We start from the raw sequence: 15,174 nt of genomic DNA, 5'->3' as shown, positions 1-15,174 counted from the left end.
CACCCTCACCCACACCCTCACCCTCGCCCACACCCACACCCACACCCTCACCCACACCCTCACCCTCACCCACACCCTCACCCTCGCCCACACCCTCACCCTCACCCTCACCCTCACCCACACCCTCACCCTCTCCCTCACCTTCTCCCTCACCCTCTTACCCTCCCCCTCCCCTCCCCCTCATCCACACCCACACCATCTCCTCTCCGTCACTCACACCCTCCCCCTCCCCCTCCCCCTCCCCCTCCCCCTCCCCCTCCCCTCCCCCTCCCCTCCCCCTCCCCCTCCCCCTCCCCCTCCCCCTCCCCCTCCCCTCCCCCTCCCCCTCTCCCTCTCCCTCCCCTCCCCCTCCCCCTCCCCCTCCCCCTCTCCCTCTCCCTCCCCCTCCCCCTCCCCCTCCCCCTCCCCCTCACCCTCCCCCTCACCCTCCCCCTCCCCCTCCCCCTCTCTCTCCCCCCTCTCTCTCTTTGTTCTCTCCCTCTGCCTGTGATAGGTCAGTTTGAGGCTGCGATTGAGGGAATATGAGGAGGCCCTGCGTGTGTTGGAGGATCGGAATGATGTTCTCGGGTGTGGGATAGCCCACCGGAAGATTGGGGAATGTTTCCTGGAGCTGCGCAACTGGGAATCTTCCCTGGAGGTGAGTGAAAGGTAGAGGGAGCTGGGCTGGGGAGTGGTAGGGAGGGTGCAGTGAGGTGGAGGAGGGATGGCTGTGCCCGTGAACACTGACCCTACTGCTCCCAGTGCCACCTCAGGCCACATTGCTGCTCACAGTGTGCACCGTGTTTGCGCCCGTGTCTGTGTCTGTGTCTGTGCCCGTGTCTGTGTCTGTGTCTGCGCCCATGTCTGTGTCTGTGTCTGCGCCCGTGTCTGTCTGTGCCCGTGTCTGTCTGTGTCTGTGCCCGTGCCCATGACCGTGTCCGTGACCGTGTCCGTGACCGTACCCGTGTCTGTACCCGTGTCTGTGCCCGTGTCTGTGCCCGTGTCTGTGCCCGTGTCTGTGCCCGTGTCTGTGACTGTGCCCGTGACTGTGCCCGTGTCTGTGACTGTGCCCGTGTCTGTGTCTGTGTCTGTGTCCGTGTCTGTGCCCGTGTCTGTGACTGTGCCCGTGACTGTGCCCGTGTCTGTGACTGTGCCCGTGTCTGTGCCCGTGTCTGTGACTGTGCCCGTGACTGTGCCCGTGTCTGTGACTGTGCCCGTGCCCGTGACTGTACCCGTGACTGTACCCGTGACTGTACCCGTGACTGTACCCGTGTCTGTACCCGTGTCTGTGCCCGTGCCCGTGCCCGTGTCTGTGTCCGTGTCTGTGTCCGTGTCTGTGCCCGTGTCTGTGCCCGTGTCTGTGTCTGTGTCTGTGACTGTGCCCGGGTCTGTGTCCGTGTCTGTGTCCGTGTCTGTGCCCTTACCTGTGCCCGTGTCTTTACCCGTGTCCTGGCTCCTGTCAAAGCAAAGAACAGTAAAGGTCTGAAATCTGAAGCAAAATCACAAATTGCTGGAGAAACACACAAGGTCTGGCAACATCTGTGAGGAGAGAAAGTGAGTTAATGTTTTGGATCCAATATGACTCTGCTTTGGAACTCAGAGGGGTCTGTGAGGGGCAGTGAGGAGGCTGTGAGGGGTCTGTGAGCGGGCAGTGAGGGGTCTGTGAGGGGGCAGTAAGGGGTCTGTGAGGGGGGCAGTAAGGGGGCTGTGAGGGGGGCAGTGAGGGGGTCTGTGAGGAGTCAGTGAGGGGGCTGTGAGGGGATAGTAAGGGGTCTGTGAGGGGGGCAGTGAGGGGTCTGTGAGGGGGCAGTGAGGGGTCTGTGAGGGGGGCAGTGAGGGGTCTGTGAGGGGTCTGTGAGGGGGCAGTAAGGGGGCTGTGAGGGGTTAGTGAGGGGGGCAGTGAGGGGTCTGTGAGGGGGGCAGTGAGGGGTCTGTGAGGGGGCAGTAAGGGGGCTGTGAGGGGTTAGTGAGGGGGGCAGTGAGGGGTCTGTGAGGGGGCTGTGACCGTCTGTGAGGGGGCTGTGCCATCAGGGAAAGGTTAAAGTGTGACAGAGGTGAGAGGTCAGATGCAGTAAGTGTTAGGGGTAAATGGCAAGGATATAAACAGCTCTGTCTGATGGTCATATACACACAACCTTTGACAAGGTGCCACACAGGAATCTGCTAAATAAGATGAGCCCACGGTATCAGGGTCCAGGATAGAGAATTGGGTGACTGGCAGAAGGCAGAGGGTGGGGATAAAGGAGTCGTATTCAGGATGGCTGCCTGTTACTAGTGGAGTTCCGCAGGGGTCAGTGTTGGGACCATAACATTATACGTGAACGATCTGGGCAAAGGAACTGGGGGCACTGTTGTGAAGTTTGAAGGTGACACTAAGATATGTCAAGGGACAGTTAGTGTTGAGGAAGAGGAGAGACTGCAGAAGGACTTGGATAGGCCGGGAGGGTGGGCAAAGAAGTGGCAGATAGAATACAATGTGGGAAAGTGTGAGGTTATGCACTTTGGTAGGAAGAATAAAGATATAGACAATTTTCTAAATGTGGAAAGACTTTGGAAATCTGAAGCACAAAGGGACTTAGGAGTTGTGGATTCTCTTAGGATTAACCTGCAGGTTCCGTTGGTGTCAGGAAGGCAAATGCAATGTTGGTATTCAGTTCAAGAGGGCGAGAATACAAGAGCCGGGACGTCCCACTGAGGCTGGATAAGGCCACATTTGGAATATTGTGAGCAGTTTTGGGTCCCGTATCTAAGGACGGGAGTGTTGGGGTTGGAGGGGGCCCAGAGGGGGTTTACAAAAATGATCCCGGGGGTGAAGGGCTGGTCACATGAGGAACGGTTGAGGACTCTGGGTCTGGACTCGATGGGGTTTAGAAGGATGAGGGGGGGATGGGATTGAGATTTACAGGAGACTGAGAGGCCTGGGTAGAGGGCAGGGGGAGAAGATGTTTCCACTCGGACCCGAGGGCACAGCCTCAGGGTGAAGCCTTTTAAACGGAGATGGGGAGGGATTTCTTTGGCCGGAGGGTGGGGGGGGATCCTGTGGAACTCCTTGCTGCAGAGGGATGTGGAGGCCTGGTACTTTTGATTTTTAGGAAGGCTCTTGATGAGTGAGGGGGTCCAGGGGTACAGGGAGAGGCCAGGAAAATATCAGCCGGTCATCGAATGGCAGAACAGGATCAATGGGCTGAATGGCCTAAGATACAGAATGACAGATGAGAAAAAAGAAGGAATCAGAAGAGAGGGCAAAAGGGCGAGCTGTGACATTGTTGAGGGCTCAGTGGGAAGTGAGGTGTTCCTCAAGCTGGCCTTGTGTGTGATTGGAGCATGGCAGCCAGGCCAGTCCAGCATGGGGGCTTCTCGAGATGGAGAAGGTGTGGGAGCTCAGGGGCAGTCCCACAGACAGACACACATACAGACACACAGACAGGCAGACAGACACACAGACAGGCAGACAGACACACAGACAGACAGGCAGACAGACACACAGACAGGCAGGCAGACAGACAGGTGGGCAGACAGACACACAGGCAGGCAGACAGACAGGTGGGCAGGCAGACACACAGACAGGCAGGCAGACACACAGACAGACAGGCAGGCAGGCAGACACACAGACAGGCAGACACACAGGCTGGCACACAGACAGGCAGACAGACACAGAAAGATAGGTGGACACAGTCAGACACACAGTCAGAAAAAACACACAGGCAGACAATCAGACAGACACAGACACACAGTCAGACAGGCACACAGACAGATAGACAGGCAGAGAGACACAGAGACAGACAGATAGATAGGTACACAGACAGGCACAACGACACATAGATAGGCAGGCAGACGGACACAGACAGATGGGAGACAGACAGGCACACAGACAGACACACAGTCAGACAGACAGATAAGCAGACAGACAGACAGAGAGCGGAGGTGTGTAAAATTGGAATTCAATTAAAATATAGACTAACTATGACCGTGTAAAAACCCATCTGGGTCACAAATATCCTTCAGGGAAGGAAACTGCCATACTCACCTGGTCTGGCCTACACGTGACTCCAGACCTACAGCAATGTCAGAGTCAGACTGTCTGCCCACATCCCTGAGAGCTCTGATTGGGTTATAATCTCTCCACCCCCCCCCTCCGGGGGTTGCCTTTACCCCCATGGGGGGGGGGGGGGATCCTCTCTGATGGTTATCTTCTCTGCTTTGTTTTCCCTCCGTCCCTCCCGTTTAGCATCATCGAGCTTATTTACAATTGGCCAAATCAATCAGTAATCACACCGAGCAACAGCGAGCCTGGGCACTGATTGGGCGCTGCTACTTGTTCCAACATGAGAAGGACCAATCGAGTGAAGCTCTCCAGGAAGCTCAGAAGGCCTTTATAAAGAGCCTCGAGATCCTTGACCACAGGCTACAAGGTAATTACTCAGGCTGGGGTCTGGCTCCATGGTAATTAATAGAGAATGGGATCGATTTGTCTGGTAACCAACTGAGGCAGGCTGTGAGGGAATCAACCGAGATTGGAACCTGGAATCCAGCTGGGATCTGGCAGCGTGCCAACCGACTGAGATTGGGATCCAGCTCAGGGGGAACCAATCGGGTGAGATCTGGGAGCTGTCAGCTCCTCCTCAGTTACACACATGACAACAACTGGGGCTGAATGGCCTCAGCACATAGGGGACTGGAGGATGTTACAGACCAGAGTTTACCTGGAAAGTCCCCAACCCCATCACCCACTCCCACTCCCACACCCACACCCACACCCCATCCCTATCTCTGTAACCCCCCTCCAGTCCCTACGCACCCTCCTTGTCTCTGTAACCCCCACCAGCCCCTACACCCCCTTCCTATTCTCTTTAACCCCTTCCACCCCTCCCTATCTCTGTCACCCCCTCCATCCCCTACACCCCCCTCCCTATCACTGTAGCCCACTCCAGCCCCTCTATCCCTCCGTATCATTTTAACCCCCTCTAGCCCCTACACCCCCTCCCTATCTCTGTAACCCCCCTCCAGCCCCTACGCACCCTCCTTATCTCTGTAACCCCTCCAGCTCAAACACCCCCTCCCTATCTCTGTAACCCACTCCAGCCCCGAGACCCCTCCCTATCTCTGTCACCCCCCCCTCCCTATCACTGTAACCCCCTCCAGCCCCTCTACCCATCCCTATCATTTTAACTCCCTCCAACCCCTACACCCCCTTCAGCCCCTACACGCCCTCCCTATCTCCATCGACCCCTCCAGCCACTACACTCCCTCCCTATCTCTGTAGCTCTCTCCAGCCCCTACACCCCCTCCCTATCTCTGTAACCCCCTCCAGCCCCTACACCCCCTTCAGCCCCTACATCCCATCCCTATCACCATAGTCCCCTCCAGCCCCTACACCCCTCCCTATTTCTGTCACCCCCTCCATCCCCTACTCCCCCTCCCTATCTCTGTAACCCCCACCAGCCCCTACACCCCCTCCCTATCTCTTTAACCCCCTCCAGCCCCTACACCACCTCCCTATCTCTGTAAACCCCTCCAGCCCCTACACACCCTCCCTATCTCTGTAAACCCCTCCAGCCCCTACACCCCCTCCCTATCTCTGTAACCTCTTCCATCCCCTACACCCCCTCCCTATCTCTGTCACCCCCTCCATCCCCTACACCCCCCCATTCACTGTAACCCCCTCCAGCCCCTACACCCCTTCCCTATCTCTGTCATACCCTTCAGCCTCTACACCCTCTTCCTATCTCTGTAACCTCCTCCAGCCCCAACACCCCCTCCCTATCTCTGTAACCTCCTCCAGCCCCTACCCCCCCTCCCTATCTCTGTCACGCTAGTCAGCCACTACACCCCCTCTCTCTCTGTAACCCCCTCCAGCCCCTACACCCCCTCCCTATCTCTGTAACCCCCTCCAGCCCCTACACCCCCTCCTATCTCTGTAACCCCCTCCAGCCCCTACACCCCTCTCTATCTCTGTAACCCCCTCCAGCCCCTACACCCCTCCCTATCTCTGTAACCCCGTCTAGCCCCTACACCCCTCCCTATCTCTGTAACCCCGTCTAGCCCCTACACCCCTCCCTATCTCTGTAACCCCGTCTAGCCCCTACACCCCTCCCTATCTCTGTAACCCCGTCTAGCCCCTACACCCCTCCCTATCTCTGTAACCCCGTCTAGCCCCTACACCCCTCCCTATCTCTGTCACTCCCTCCAGCCCCTACACCCCCTCCCTATATCTGTCTCATTGAACAGTACAGTACAGGCCCTTCGGCCCTCGATGTTGTGCTGCCCTTTTGTCCTACTCTATGATCAGACTAACCGACATATTCTATATTTTCCTACCATCCATGGGCCTATCCGAGAGTCGCTTAAATGTCCCTAATGTCTCTAACTCTACTCCCACCACTGGAAGTGTATTCCCCGCACCCACCACTCTCTGTGTAAATAGTCTGCCTCGGACATCTTCCCAACCCCTTCCCGGAATTGGGATGGCACGGTGGCTTAGTGGTTAGCACTGCTGCCTCACAGCACCAGAGACCCGGGTTCAATTCCAGCCACGGGCGACTGACTGTGTGGAGTTTGCACGTTCTCTGGGGGTTTGCTCCCACAATCTAGAGATGTGCAGGTCAGGTGAATTGGCCATGCTAAATTACCCATAGTGTTGGGTAAATATAGGGGAATGGGTCTGGGTGGGTTACTTCCCAGAGGATTGGTGTGGACTTGTTGGGCCGAAGGGCCTGTTTCCACACTGTTCGGGAATCGAATCTAATCACCTTAAAATTATGTCCCCTCAGGATAGCCATTTCCACCCTGGGAAAAAGTCCCTGGCTATCCACTCTATCGATGTCTCATCATCTTGTACACCTCTATCAAGTTACCTCTCGTCCTTCTTCAGTCCAACAAGAAAAGCCCTCGCTCCCTCAAACTTTCTTCAGACCATGACTAACTCTGCTGTTCAGAGGGCGGGGAGTGGAAGGGCTATAGTCACAGGGGATTCGATTGTAAGGGGAGTAGGTAGACAGTTCTGTGGTCAAAAACGAGTCTCCCGAATGGTAGGTGCCTCCCCACGTGCTCAGGGCAGGGGTGTCTCAGATTGGCTGCTGAACTTTCTGAAGGGGCAGAGTGAACAGCCAGATGTCATGGTACATATCGACACCAATGATCCAGGTAATAAACGGGACGAGGTCCTGCAAACAGAATTTAGGGAGTTAGGAACCAAATTAACAAGTAAGACCTCCGAGGTAGTAATCTCAGGATTGCTGCCAGTGCCCCGTGCCAGTCAGAGTGGGAATGATAGAGTATTCAGGATGAATACGTGGCTTGAGAGATGGTGCAGGAGGGAGGGGTTCAGATTTTTGGGAGATTGGGACCAGTTCTGGGGGAGGTGGGACTATTACAAACTGGACAGTCTACACCAGGCAGGTCTGGAACCAATGTCCTAGGGGGTGGTTTTGCTAACGCTGTTGGGGAGGGTTTAAACTAATGTGGCAGAGGGATGGGAACCAAATGAGGAGGTTGGTGGACAGGAAGGAGGTAGTAACTAAAGCCTGTAAGGAACTAGATGATGAAGTCAGCGTGACTAAGGGGAAGAGTAGGCAGGGAGCAGAGGATGAACGCAGAGGGACTGGTGCTCTGAGGTGCAGTTGTTTTAATGCAAGAGGTGTAGTAGATAAGGCAGATGAACTCAAGGCTTGGAATAGTACCTGGGATTATGATGTTATTGTTAATATTGAGACTTGGTTGAAGCAAGGACATGATTAGCAACTAAATATCCCAGGATATGGATGCTTCAGGCGGGATAGAGAGGGAGGTAAATGGGTGGAGGAGTTACATTACTGGTCAGAGAGGATATCACAGCTGTGCTGAAGGAGGGCACGATGGAGGGCTCGAGCAGTGAGGCAATATGGGCAGAGCTCAGAAATAGGAAGGGTGCAGTAACAATATTGGGGCTGTACTACAGGCCTCCCAACAGTGAGCGTGAGGTAGAGGTACAAATATATAAACAGATGATGGAAAGATGTAGAAGCAACAGGCTGGTGGTGATTTTAATTTTCCCAACATCGACTGGGATTCACTTAGTGTTAGAGGTCTAGATGGAGCAGAATTTGTAAGGAGCATCCAGGAGGGGTTTCTAGAGCAGTTTGGAAATAGTCCAACTCAGGAAGGGGCCAGACTGGACCTGGTATTGGGGAATGAGCCCAGCCACGTGGTTGAAGTTTCATCAGTGGATTACTTTGGGAATAGCGATCATAATTCCATAAGTTTTAGAACACTCATGGACAAAGACAAGAGTGGTCCTAAAGGAAGGCCAACTCTAGCAAAATTCAGCAAGAGCTGGGAAATGTGGACTGGGAGCAGCCGTTTGAGGGTAAATCCGCATTCGATATGTGGGAGGCTTTTAATGGGAGGTTGATTAGAGTTCAGGAGAGATATGTTCCTGTGAAAATGAGGGATAGAAATGGCAAGATTAGGGAACCATGGATGAGAAGTAAAATTGTGAGACTAGCTGAGAGGAAAAAGGATGTGTACATAAGATCTAGGCGACTGAAGACACGGAGCTTTGGAAGAATATCGGGAATGTCGGACCAATCTGAAATGAGGAATTAAGAGAGGGCTAAAAGAGGTCATGAGATATCCTGAGCGAGCAGGGTTAAGGAAAATCCCAAAGACTTTTATTCATATATAAGGAGCAAGAGGGTAACTAGGGAAAGGGTTGGCTGATTCAAGGACAAAGGAGGGAAGATATGCATGGAGTCAGAGAAAATGGGTGAGTACTTTGTATCGGTATTCACTGAGGAGAGAGACATGATGAATGTTGAGTTTAGGGATAGATGTTTGAGCACTCTAGGTCATGTCAGCATAGGGAGGGAGGAAATGTTGGGTATTCTAAAATGCATTAAAGTGGGCAAGTCCCCAGGTCTACATGGGGTTTATCCCAGTTACTGAAGGAAGTGAGAGAGGAAATACCTGGGGCATTAACAGATATCTTTGCAACATCCTTGAACATGGGGGAGGTCCCAGAGGACTGGAGAATTGCTAATGTTATCCCCTTGTTTAAGAAGGGGAGCAGGGATAATCCCGGTAATTACAGACCGGTGAGCCTGACGTCAGTGGTAGAGAAGCTGCTGGAGAAGATACTGAGGGATAGGATATATACCCATTTGGAAGAAAATAGGCAGCATGGTTTTGGTTTTGTTCAGGGAAGGACATGTCTTACCAACTTAATGAAGAGGTGACAACGTTAATTGATAAGGGAAGGGATGTAGATGTCATACACAAGGACTTTAGTGAGGCATTTGATAAGGTTCCCCATAGTAGGCTGATGGAGAAGGTGAAGTTGCATAGGGTCCAGGGTGTTCTAGCTAGATGGATAGAGAACTGGCTGGGCAGCAGGAGACAGAGAGTCGGAGTGGGAGGGGCCCTCTCCAAATGGAGACCTGTGACCAGTGATGTTCCACGGGGATCTGTGATGGGAATACTGTTGTTTGGGATCTACATCAATGATTTGGAGGAAGGTGTAGGTTACCTCATTAGCAAGTTTGTAGATGACACTAATATTGATGGAGCAGCAGATAGTGAAGGAGACTGTCAGAGGATACAGCAGAATATTGATAGCTTGGAGAGTTGGGCAGAGAAATGGCAGATGGAGTTCAATCTGGGCAAATGAGAGGTGATGCATTATGGAACTTGCAATTCCAAAACAAACTATACCGTAAATGGAAAAGTGCTGAGGAAAATTGATGTACAGAAAGATCTGGGTGTTCAGATTTTAGATTAGATTAGATTAGATTACTTACAGTGTGGAAACAGGCCCTTCGGCCCAACAAGTCCACACCGCCCCGCCGAAGCGCAACCCACCCATACCCCTACATCTACCCCTTACCTAACACTACGGGCAATTTAGCATGGCCAATTCACCTGACCTGCACATCTTTGGACTGTGGGAGGAAACCGGAGCACCCGGAGGAAACCCACGCAGACACGGGGAGAATGTGCAAACTCCACACAGTCAGTCGCCTGAGGCGGGAATTGAACCCGGATCTCTGGCGCTGTGAGGCAGCAGTGCTAACCACTGTACCACCGTGCCGTCCATTATTCCCTGAAGGTGGCATCGCAGGTCAGTCAAGTGGTCAAGAAGGCACACGGCATACTCTCCTTTGTCGGACGGGGTATTGAGTACAAGAGTTGGCAGGTCGTATGAGACGTTGGTCCGGCCACATTTAGAATACTGTGTACAGTTCTGGTCGCCACATTACCACAAGGATGTGAATGCTTTGGAGAGGGTGCAGAGGAGGTTCACCAGGATGTTGGTACGGAGGGCACTAGCTATGAGGAGAGATTGAGTAGGTTAGGATTATTGTCATTGGAAAGAAGGAGGTTGAGGGGGGACCTGAATCGTGAGAAGTATAGACAGGGTGGATAGCAAGAAACTTTTTCCCAGAGCAGGGGACTCGATTACTAGGGGTCACGAGTTCATGGTCAAAGGGGAAAAGTTTAGGGGAGATATGTGTGGAAAGTTTTTCACACAGAGGGTGGTGGGTGCCTGGAACGCATTGCCTGTGGAGTTGGTAGGGGCGGGAACGATAGCGTCATTTAGATTAGATGAGATTCGATTCCCTACAGTGTGGAAACAGGCCCTTCGGCCCAACAAGTCCACACCGACCCTCTGAAGAGTAACCCACCCAGACCCATTCCCCTCCCCTATATTTACCCCTGACTAATGCACGCAACACTATGGGTAATTTAGCATGGCTAATCCACCTAACCTGCATATCTTTAGATTGTGTGAGGAACCTGGAGCACCCGGAGGAAATCCACGCAGACACGGGGAGAATGTGCAAACTCCACACAGTCAGTCGTCTGAGGCTGGAATTGAACCCGGGTCCCTGGCGCTGTGAGGCAACAGTGCTAACCACTGTGCTGTCCCCTAAAGATGTATCTAGACAGATACATGAATGGCTGAAAATGTGTTGCTGGAAAAGCGCAGCAGGTCAGGCAGCATCCAAGGAGCAGGAGAATCGACGTTTCGGGCATGAGCCCTTCTTCAGGAATGATGTTATTGTTTCTCCTCGAAGATACATGAATGGACAGGGAGCAGAGGGATAGAGGTCTTGAGAAAGGAAGCGGCAGATTTTAATAGGAGGATCTGGATTGGTGCAGGCTTGGAGGGCCGAAGGGCCTGTTCCCGTGCTGTAATGTTCTATCTCCATAAGGCACAGCCTCCAGTCCAGACAGCATCCTGGTAAACCTCCTCGGCATCCTCTCTAAAGCTTCCACATCTTTCCTATAATGAGGCGACCAGAACTGAACATAATATTCCACGTGAGGTCTAACCAGGCCTCTATAGAGCTGCAGCATAACCTCATGGCTCTTAAACTCAATCCCCCTGCTAATAAACACCAACACATCATACGCCCTCTTAACAACCCTATCCACTTGGATGGCAACTTTGAGGGATGGTCATGGACCCCAAGATCCCTCTGTTCCTCCATACTGCATTTAACCCTGTAATCTGCATTCAAACTCCATCTTCCAAAGTGAATGACTTCACACTTTTCCAATGTGGGAGAAGATCTGCCCCCTTCCCCCATTTACCTACCCACAGCAGGACCACACAGCACACCGAAAACCAAGCCTGCCCACACCATACCAGAAACACTGAGACACGATCGTGGTCACTCACAGACCAGGGAACACACTTCCCAAGACAATAAGCTTCCTGGACCTGATCACCACAGCTGTCCCAAAGCCCCGAGGGCAGTCTCATGCCCCAGTGATACCAAAGCCACAGAAAGGACAGGTCAGGCAGTGAGGCACCAGAATACCTCGCTCACAGGAGAGCAACATTGGAAACACCTTACTGCCAAGAACAGGGACATTCTCACCTCCCCTCGAAGAGAGCAGGAATCTCCTGATCCCATCTCGAACTGATTAATGCTCCAGGATGCTCGGTTGTATCTAGAATCAGAACATTCCTCTGATAACTGCTTTGCGATTATCACCATGGTAACTGAATTACTTAATTATTAAACACATTGTATTTTCTCTATTTACTCAGAGAGTAGTAAGGGGTATGGAATGCTTTGCCTGCATCGGTAGTAGATTCACCAAGTTGATGTGCATTTAAGTCGTCATTGGACAGGCAAATGGACGTACATGGAATAGTGTAGGTTAGATGGGCTTCAGATTGGTATGACAGGGCGGCGCAACATCGAGGGCCGAAGGGCCTGTACTGCGCTGTAATGTTCTATCTTCTATCTTCTATTTTAATTAGCGTCATTGTACAGTATTCCTATAAAACCCAGCTTGATTCTCAGCTCGGGGGAGAGCGTTCAGCTCCCTGGACAGACTGTGCTGTTTCTGCTCGGTCAATTTCCCTTCCGCGATTTCGCTGTGTTAATAAACTATTTGTTAATTTCACTTCAATCTCTGTTTTTGTGATCTCTGCTTTATTCGGCTAATTTCTCCAACACGAGCTGAAAATGTGTTGCTGGAAAAGCGCAACAGGTCAGGCAGCATCCAAGGAGCAGCAGAATCGATGTTTCAGGCATGAGCCCTTCTCCTGCTTCTTGGATGCTGCCTGACCTGCTGTGCTTTTCCAGCACCACACTCTCGACTCTGATCTCCAGCATCTGCAATCCTCACTTTCCCCTAATTTCTCTGACATCCAGGTTGAACTCCATCTGCCACTTCTCAGCCCAGCTCTGCATCCTGTCAATGTCCCATTGCAACCTACAACAGCCCCCCACACTATCCACAACTCCACCAACCTTCATGTCTTCAGCAAACTTACTAACACACCCTTCCACTTCCTCATCCAAGTCATTTATAAAGATCACAAAGAGCAGAGGTCCCAGAACCGATCCCTGGGGAACACCACTGGTCACCGAGCTCCAGGCTGAATACCTTCCATCTACCACCCTCTGTCTTCTATGGGCCAGACAATTCTGTACCCAGACAGCCAGGGTTCCCTGTATCCCATGCCTCCTTACTTTCTGAATGAACTTACCAAGGGGAACCTTATCAAACACTTTGCTAAAGTCCATGTGCATCACATCCACTGCTCCGCCCTCAATCAATGCGTTTTGTCACATCCTCAAAGAATTCAATAAGGTTTGTGAGGCATAACCCACCTCTCACAAAGCCAAACTGACTCCAGCCCCTACACCCCCTCCCTATCTCTGTAACCCCCTCCAGCCACTACACCCCCTCCCTATCTCTGTAACCTCCTCCAGCCCCTATACCCCCTCCCTATCTCTGTAACCTCCTCCAGCCCCTACACCCCCTCCCTATCTCTGTAACCCTCTCCAGCCCCTATACCCCCTCCCTATCTCTGTAACCTCCTCCAGCCCCTACACCCCCTCCCTATCTCTGTAACCTCCTCCAGCCCCTACACCCCCTCCCTATCTCTGTAAGCCCCTCCAGCCCCTACACCCCCTCCCTATCTCTGTAACCTCCTCCAGCCCCTACACCCCCTCCCTATCTCTGTCACCCCCTCCAGCACCTACACCCCCTCCCTATCTCTGTAAACCCCTCCAGCCCCTACACCCCCTCCCTATCTCTGTAAGCCCCTCCAGCCCCTACACTCCCTCCCTATCTCTGTAACCCCCCTACACCCCCTCCCTATCTCTGTAACCTCCTCCAGCCCCTACACTCCCTCCCTATCTCTGTAAGCCCCTCCAGCCCCTACACTCCCTCCCTATCTCTGTAACCCCCCTACACCCCCTCCCTATCTCTGTAACCCCCTCCAGCCCCTACACCACCTCCCTATCTCTGTAAACCCCTCCAGCCCCTACACACCCTCCCTATCTCTGTAAACCCCTCCAGCCCCTACAACCCCTCCCTATCTCTGTAAACCCCTCCAGCCCCTACACCCCCTCCCTATCTCTGTAACCTCTTCCATCCCCTACACCCCCTCCCTATCTCTGTAACCCTCTCCAGCCCCTACACCCCCTCCCTATCTCTGTAAGCCCCTCCAGCCCCTACACTCCCTCCCTATCTCTGTAACCCCCTCCAGCCCCTACACCCCCTCCCTATCTCTGTAAGCCCCTCCAGCCCCTACACTCCCTCCCTATCTCTGTAACCCCCCTACACCCCCTCCCTATCTCTGTAACCTCCTCCAGCCCCTACACTCCCTCCCTATCTCTGTAAGCCCCTCCAGCCCCTACACTCCCTCCCTATCTCTGTAACCCCCCTACACCCCCTCCCTATCTCTGTAACCTCCTCCAGCCCCTATACCCCCTCCCTATCTCTGTAACCCCCTCCAGCCCCTACACCACCTCCCTATCTCTGTAACCCCCTCCACCCCCTACACCCCCTCCCTATCTCTGTAACCCCCTCCAGCCCCTACACCCCCTCCCTATCTCTGTAACCCCCTCCAGCCCCTACACCCCCTCCCTATCTCTGTAACCCCCTCCAGCCCCTACACCCCCTCCCTATCTCTGTAACCTCCTCCAGCCCCTACACCCTCTCCCTATCTCTGTAACTCCCTCCAGCCCCTACACCCCTTCCCTATCTCTGTAACCCCCTCCAGCCCCAATACCCCCTCCCTATCTCTGTAACCCCCTCCAGCCCCTACACCCCCTCCCTATCTCAGTAACCCCCTCCAGCCCCTACACCCCCTCCCTATCTCTGTAACCCCCTCCAGCCCCTACACCCCCTCCCTATCTCTGTAACCTCCTCCAGCCCCTACACCCTCTCCCTATCTCTGTAACTCCCTCCAGCCCCTACACCCCTTCCCTATCTCTGTAACCCCCTCCAGCCCCTATACCCCCTCCCTATCTCTGTAACCCCCTCCAGCCCCTACACCCCCTCCCTATCTCTGTAACCCCCTCCAGCCCCTACACCCCCTCCTTATCTCTGTAACCCCCTGTGGTATTCCCATGTCCTGCAGAGACACAGTAGAGGTTGATGAGTGAAAGGCCATCCCTCTCTGCTGGAAGAATTCGATGAACCCAAAGGCATTTTACTCATATGTGAGGAATAAGACAATGCTCAGGGAGAAGGTAGGACCAGTCAGAAATAGTGTAGGAAACTTGTGCGTGGAATCTGAGCAGATAAGGGAAGCTCTAAATGAGTTTTTTGCTTCAGTTTTCTCGAAGGAAAGGGACCTTGTTGTGAATGAGAACTTTGAGGAGCTGGGATACAGGTCTGAGCAGATCAAGATTGATGAAGGTGATCTGCTGGCATTTTGGAAAACATTAAGATTTTCAAAGTTTG

General features: G+C 53.2%; 1 protein-coding gene across 1 annotated transcript in view; it reads left to right on the top strand.

Annotated features, from left to right (window-relative positions):
- LOC140480300 (tonsoku-like protein) overlaps positions 1 to 15,174 on the top strand; it is a 101,367-nt gene that overhangs the window by 9,459 nt on the left and 76,734 nt on the right. The window contains exons 2-3 of the mRNA XM_072575004.1: positions 494 to 637; positions 4,208 to 4,391. The gene's annotated coding sequence lies outside the window, so the exon portion shown is untranslated. The remainder of the gene's footprint in view (positions 1 to 493; positions 638 to 4,207; positions 4,392 to 15,174) is intronic.

This window comes from Chiloscyllium punctatum, chromosome 8 (assembly GCF_047496795.1).
Source record: "Chiloscyllium punctatum isolate Juve2018m chromosome 8, sChiPun1.3, whole genome shotgun sequence".
In the NCBI taxonomy this organism is placed as follows: Eukaryota; Metazoa; Chordata; class Chondrichthyes; order Orectolobiformes; family Hemiscylliidae; genus Chiloscyllium; species Chiloscyllium punctatum.
The sequence above is the reverse complement of the archived record's forward strand: the minus strand, read 5'-3'. Positions and strand labels throughout refer to the sequence as shown.